The 6000-nt window shown below is 33.7% G+C and overlaps 2 non-coding genes across 2 annotated transcripts; both read right to left on the bottom strand.

The window, feature by feature from the left end:
* Positions 1 to 374: 374 nt before the first annotated feature.
* Positions 375 to 447, bottom strand: TRNAK-CUU (transfer RNA lysine (anticodon CUU)). Its single transcript has one exon. It is a non-coding gene; the product is annotated as a tRNA-Lys (tRNA).
* A 4063-nt stretch (positions 448 to 4510) lies between these two features.
* On the bottom strand, positions 4511 to 4590 carry TRNAC-ACA (transfer RNA cysteine (anticodon ACA)). Its single transcript is given in 2 exon segments — positions 4511 to 4546; positions 4553 to 4590. It is a non-coding gene; the product is annotated as a tRNA-Cys (tRNA).
* Between the last annotated feature and the right edge of the window lie 1410 nt (positions 4591 to 6000).

The raw sequence follows: 6000 nt of genomic DNA on the forward strand, positions 1-6000 counted from the left end.
ACCAAAAATAGAACATTCAAATTCTATCTTAGTTGACTAGTAGTCGTAAAAACTAATTTCTTGCCAATTGGTAACAAGGTTAATCATTTAAATTAGTTTTTTTCGCTTTCCTGTAAAATTTTATAAAATGGAGTTACGCACTATGCAAATTACACTGCCGATATTCAGAATCTCACTCAGCAAGACTTTCAAACAATAAAATTGTTACTGTGCATCTGTCTGAACATCTTCATCTTCTGATTGATCGTCTTGTTTGATCAATTTATGACAATTCCACTAAACCAAATTTTTCTAGTTGTAAATAAATAAAGAAAAATAACTCTTATTTTTATTTTCTTACAATTTATTTGCATTCTAGGAAATAAAAACGTGGTCGCCCAACGTGGGGCTCGAACCCACGACCCTGAGATTAAGAGTCTCATGCTCTACCGACTGAGCTAGCCGGGCTATGAAATAAAAAAAAATCAACATGAATTTTTTCCGAATATAAATCGGATAAATACTAGTAAAGTGGATATTAAGGTTTTTAAAACACGCGCGATTTTTCGAGCACGACGGCGCAGCCGGAGTTACCATTACCAATAAGAAGAATGTATTACCGGAAGAAAGTATTACCAATAAGAAGAATGTTTTAAACATTATTGGGAGTGCCATTAATGCTAGTACAACCCCACTGGCTTCCGAGAATGTCGGTAGTATTAATTTGAACATCATTTCCTCTGATTTAAAAAACCGAAGAGTATAAATATTTCAAACAATACCAAATGTACTTTTCACATTTATTTAAAAGATTAGGTTAACAAATATTTGAGTCAAACTTTTAAAACATTTGTTAGTAATATTGTTTTCATCCTTTATTTATTTAACGTTACAGGTATGTACTCCTGTCAGGTCAGATCAATAATTATAATTGTTGATTTTGTCATGGTAATTTTAAAACACGTGCGTTTTTGAAAGATGAATTTAAACACGCTGAGGCGTACTTTAAATAAGCAAAATGGAAAATGGGGTACTCATAAAAAAAACAAATTAAATAGTAAAAACAAACATTTTTTGAAACCAAGAAAAAACGGAAAATTTGTATTCTTATGATTTAATTTTTTTTGGTCCCCTATTCAGCACTTAGAGAAATGAAGAATAATAAATCACCAAGAACAGATAGTATTGCAGTCTAAATCATTAAAAACGGTGGGAGAGCTAGAAGAGAAGTTTTGCATATCTTAATGAATGCAGTACAAAAATCATATACAGTAGTAATGAAGCAATCACCCTAGTATTGTTAAAAAAAATTAAAAAATTTAAACTGATGACTCCATGTTATGTTTAAACTACTAACTAAATAATAACCGACAGACTAACTTGTAAATTTGACAGCTACCAAACCAAAGAGCTAGCAGGATTCAGAAATAGCTACAGTACATGCTGTCACCTATTTACAATAGAGGTACTAATTGAAAAAGTAACTAAATAGTAAATACCCTTATATATCGCATTTTGAAAGAGCACTGGGCACTAAAACTATCACTACACAATAGCAGAATGGACTACATATAAAGGAACTAATTTCCTACATGTAATAATGCCACAATATAAATACACACACCGTACCCATATCTATACAAAGAGATGTTAGACAAGACAAGAAGATATGATTTCGCCAAAGCTCTTTAATCAAACACTAGAACACTTTTCAAAATTTTAAGAAACTACAATAGTGTAGCGTTTTTAAATAAAACGAGCGGTTCGAATTTATATAAGTATATTTATTTATAACTATACAGTTCGGTACTCTCTTATCAACTAAACTCTACTCCTAACATCGTTACATATATATACCAAAAGTATTATTCTCAAATCTTCTGGGGTAGTCCCACCTCTAATTCGTCTCATCGAAACCGCATCAAAAGACGGGCGCTATTGAAATGCCAGTTCTTGCGTTTTCTAGATTTATCCTTCTAAGAATTATGACGTAACGGAGATGGGCTATTTCGTTACACTGCTCCCCTCTTAGATCTGAGCGTCCCGATCAGATGTCAAAATTGCACACGATTTTCTTCAAATTAGTTAGAGCACGCCATATATTCTCGTAGCTTGCCCTGTCTGTATACGACTTTCTGGTCACCATATACAGCAAAGATCGAGGACCATCTTCTAATCTCAGTACTCTTCCAACTTTAGGCTGCTGGTTTTTTAACTCGTCCAAACGACCGAACTTCCTATAGAATACAGATGAGATTCCTTTAGTCATCTCAAGATCTTGGGAGTGGGCTAGACAGACGTTATGCGGAACACTTTAAAGATCCGGCTGAACTTCTGTCGTCACGCCGTCTAGCACTCTTTCTGTCTGCGTAACTTGACATAAATTCATTAAAGCTTGGTCGCCGGTCATCTTTGATCTCATGTTGAAGGGTTCGTGCTTCTTATGTTTCATTTGAGCCAGCCTATGGTACAAGACGATTTATGTGAACTACTTTTGGTTTACCTTTCGGCAACTTCTTAATTCGGTATATTACGTCATTTATTCTCTTTTTAATTTCATACGGACCTTCCCGTTGTCTTTGCAGTTTGGGAAACAATCCTCGACGACGTTGTGGATTATAAAGCCAAACAAGATCACCTACTTCATAGCTTTCATTCTTGCATCGAGAATCATATTGATCTTTCATTCTGCCACTTTCGGTCTTGCTAGTCGTAAAGTTTTCTGTAGTTCGCTGTCTCTCAACCCATTGATGAAGGTATCTACAGCAATTGTTTCCAATATGTTATCTGGTGCCTCTGGATAGGCCAACATCGCTATGCGAGCAACATCTGCTTCAAATTCTTGCAAACTCTCACTTGCTCGTTGGATTCTACTTCTTATTTGTACTTTGTAGACTTGTTGTAGATGGTCATCTCCGTAACGTTTGTCTAGTCGAGTGAACAAGTTCTGGTAACATTTTTCTTGACCCTTAGGAATCGATCTTAGGATATCCGCCGCATCACCTCGTAAAGCAGCAGTCAAGGAAACAGCCTTTTTTTGTTCTGTCCAATGATTGGCTGTCGCAATAGCTTCAAATTGTCTAAGGTATATGGACCAAGAAGACTTTCCATCAAATGGTGGCAATTTGAATCGCATATGATGTGTCGTTTCGTTTCTAGGTGATTCTTCTTTCACTACCGGATCTAAGGCTACTGTATTAACTGGTGGTAGCACTTTCATGTTAGTTAATATGGTCTCTAATTGTTTGATCTTCTCTTCTACGTCTTCCATCTTGTCGTTTACATTTTTCTGTATCTTATCGAATGTTCTTGAGACTTCTTCAAATTCTCAATGTTTTGAATACAAACTTCTTTAATTATTTAAGAAGTATCGTCGAATCTTCTAGACACATTTTTAAATTTCTCGTCATTTTGTCGAGCTATTTCTTTAATAATTTGAGACGTTTCATCGAATCTTTCATCATTCTTTCGAGAAGATTCTTCGATCTTCATTAAAACTGCTTCTTCTGCTGATTGAAAACGGAATGTCTCTGGGTCATCTCCATTCTTGTTAAGAACATTCTTTAGTCGTTCATGGAGGATCTTCTTGGACCCGCTGCAGTCTTCATCGCGTTCTTCTAGTTGCTCACGTTACTGTTTTACTGAAAGTTGTACTAGCAGCATCTTTGGTCAGGCACACACGTACATTTTTAAATGTTCTTTCGTACAACGATCACTACCGAACTACGCGGATGTTCTCGACGAACAATACTTTTCAAAAGTTCAAAAGTCTTTTTTTTATTTAGCAATCACTGCTGAATTTATTTCTAAATCTCACACCGGACACCAACTGTAGCGAGATTAAAGAAAACGAGGGGTTCGAATTTATATAAATATATTTATTTATAACTTTACAGTTCGGTACTCTCTTATCAACTAAACTCTACTCCTAACATCGTTACATATATATACCAAAAGTATTATTCTCGAATCTTCTGGGGTAGTCCCACCTCTAATTCGTCTCATCGAAACCGCATCGAAAGACGGGCGCTATTGAAATGCCTTTCTTGCGTTTTCTAGATTTATCCTTCTAAGAATTATGACGTATCGGAGATGAAGAAGCCAGAAAAGTTGGATTGAATATGAATTACGACAAAACAAATGTCATGACAAATAAAGAAGAGTTATAAGACTACCACTTTGAAAATCCCAGAATTCCAGAAAAAACATAATAACTCCCAAATTTAAAATAGTCGTTTTTGAAACCTATTTTCTGAGTGGAAATCGAAACGTCAAACAATAATTTTTATAAAATGTAATTTTTATTACAATCAATTATTGCGGCTTTAGTTATCCCATATAAAAAATAATATTCAATCATATAAACAATAATTTACGCAACAACATAATATATACCTGTCACTCATCTTCTTCACTTCACTTCTTTATATAAAAATTTGTGTAAATAGTCTCTCTAACTCTACTATCATCTCTTTGGATCCTCTAATTTTTTTATTAATCGATATGACAGCCTAATGAAAAAAAAATAATCGGGCTCATGTGGGATTTGAACCCACGACCTTCACGTTCATTTTTGTAGTGTGATGCTCTAACCAACTGAGCTAACGAGCCATACAATATTAATGTAATATCAAACAATATATAATATACTTTTTTTAATATTTTTGGAGATTTGTTGTTTCAACAAAAGTCGTTTAATAAAAACCATATTAGCGTCTATATTCTTTGTTCAAAGGAACATATATGGGCCAAAAATGTTTTTTGGGCCATATATGTGCTATAGTGGCAAAAAAAATAAGTAAGTGTGGTAATTAGTGGTAATAGTTTATTGCTATCAAAAAATAGTTATCTGTGCCAAGGCCTGTCGCCTAGGGAATACACATCTATTACTGCCCAAGGTGCATACAAACTTTTATGTCATACTAGTATATTATTGTATTCACAATCTAAATTAATATTTTCAACAATTATTCAGAAAATTTATTATAGTAGAATGTAAACCTAAAAAGTGAAAACGTCAGATCTATCTATCAACGGATCTTCCTAGAATTGCCAGTTTTTTGTGAATTCTACTAAATAATATATGTAGTTATAATAATTTAATTCTATATTTTCTATCTTTAATAATAAATGTTATTAAGAAGTTATCAATTTTTTTGTGTTTATGCCTGTGCGAACCATAAATGTCCCGCTAAAAAACATGCGCATCAGTTAAATTTGTTAATGTTTCAAGCACCAAGCATAAATACTAATGTACGCATCTTTTTGGCTGATGTGAGGGACATTGCTACTTTGGTTTCAAATTAACCTCAGAGAATTGCAATATTCGATGAAGTTGTGGGAAATAGGGTTCCGTCAGCGACTGCTACAAGATTGAATTTTAAAATTAGACCGGTTAACATTGTGTATGGAAAAAAGAAGCCCTAATGGAGTGTCTGAAAAAAATATCCATATCCAGGCAATCTGGTACTATAGCAAAAGCAGGCACAGTTTTGAAATTATAGAATTTATGTTGAATTTATTTGTATTTTGGTGCAAAGTGTTTTATTGTGTTATGCTTTACGTAGACATCTTATATTCGCAAATAAAAAAACTGCTACTGATTCCTTAACCGTAAAGATGCCTTACTGCATTTGAAAAATATTAAAAAAGAAAGAAACAAAATGCCCACCATAAGAGAAACCGAGTTAGCAGATATTGACGATAGTCAACTCAGGAAGAGACAAAAGGCAGATGACAAAAATTCTTATGTCTTCTTTATTATTTAAGCTAAAAAAGTTTGTGATAATATACTATCTGAAATTAAAAGAAGTTTTTGGTTTACTGGATATTTGCAAATAGAAAAAATTTTTTTGTGCAAAATTTTGAAACATACACCTCAAATTTTCCTACGTTGGCATTGGATTAAGCTATTGGCAATTATCTCTTTTTAAACAAAAACACAAATTAAGGACTCTTCCTCTTCATCCTCTTTTTATGTAGACTCTGTCTCTTTTTCAATGTGCCTCCAGTAAGTTGTCG

The sequence above is a fragment of the Diabrotica undecimpunctata genome, chromosome 1 (genome assembly GCF_040954645.1).
Source record: "Diabrotica undecimpunctata isolate CICGRU chromosome 1, icDiaUnde3, whole genome shotgun sequence".
In the NCBI taxonomy this organism is placed as follows: domain Eukaryota; kingdom Metazoa; phylum Arthropoda; class Insecta; order Coleoptera; family Chrysomelidae; genus Diabrotica; species Diabrotica undecimpunctata.